Below are 1,207 nucleotides of genomic sequence, written 5' to 3'. Positions count from 1 at the left end.
AACTGCGGAACCTTCTGGGTCTGCCAAAAAGTGTGCGACTTATTGCCTAACGTGTTCTCTCATGGCCAGGCATTATGCAGCAGACACCCTATGCCAATAACTTCCTTTGCCCCAATGGGGTCCATCATTTATTGCAATTCAGCCCTCTTTCTGGGTTACATATAGCTTGACCACTTCTAGGTTTAACAATGCCCTAAATAAATTAAATGCCTGCCAAAATAAATACAAGTTTATATTTGGGCTCCTCTCTAGCCTTACCTCTCTACCCTCAGATCAGTAACACAACGGACACCTTCCTACTATCCCTCAAGGAAACTCAGTAAAGAAGGAAAATACAAACTTGATGACTTTCTCTCATCCTAGGCTTGAGATTTTTTTTCAACTCTCTTATATTCCTCCCAGTTCTTATATTCTGCAAGGCTCTTCCACAAAGGGAAATTCAAAATCACCTCTCTCTCCTCTTCTGTCAGCCCCACATGCACTCAAATTCCTCCCTTTACCTGCCTAGATCCCCTTCTCCAGGTGTACCAGGTGAGGTTAATATAGTTTATAAGCTCTAGTTAACCCCTTGAAGGTTGGTATGAGATTATGCAGCTCAGGCTCCCAGAAGTGAAAGATCTTATGGTAGAGATGCCATTTCCCTCATTGACTACTCATCAGGTGCATGCCATCAGGGTGGATTCAAACTGTTTATGTGCGTTTCCCTCAACAACTCCCACCTCTCTTAGATGAGAGGACAAAGTCTCACTGCCAGTGATGTTAAAGACTGTTTAGAGATCCAAAGAGATGAGAATGGTCATCTCTATTCACCATCAGTTCCACTGAGATGATTTCAGTTCCACATCTGAATTCTCGAAGATTCTTCTAGGCCTAGAATACTACCTGCAACTAGATTATCCCATAGATGGCTTTTACCAAGCTTCTCAATCAGCTTGCTCAGGAATGGGAACTCTACCAATCAGTGATAGTTTGCTGGAAATGATGTATCCAAGGTAATTTTCTTCCATGCTGGCCAGAATACTGCATGTTCAAAAAAGGAAAGATTCCTTTTCTAAATGAAACCCTATTTCGGTCAGGAATGGCACCAGTTGTTCATGACTCTCATAAGGCACAAAGGACGTACAGAGGATAAGATTCCCTCAGAATGTCCACATCTTCTTAAATGAATAAGTATACAAACTTTACGAATACACATGGACCATTAGGT

General features: G+C 41.9%; 1 protein-coding gene across 8 annotated transcripts in view; it reads right to left on the bottom strand.

The window, feature by feature from the left end:
• DCAF6 (DDB1 and CUL4 associated factor 6) overlaps positions 1-1,207 on the bottom strand; it is a 153,916-nt gene that overhangs the window by 9,823 nt on the left and 142,886 nt on the right. The window lies entirely within an intron of this gene.

The sequence above is a fragment of the Alligator sinensis genome, unplaced genomic scaffold (assembly GCF_000455745.1).
Source record: "Alligator sinensis unplaced genomic scaffold, ASM45574v1 scaffold19_1, whole genome shotgun sequence".
NCBI classification, from domain to species: Eukaryota; Metazoa; Chordata; order Crocodylia; family Alligatoridae; genus Alligator; species Alligator sinensis.
Note: the sequence above shows the minus strand (reverse complement) of the source record. Positions and strands in the feature narration are given on the sequence as shown.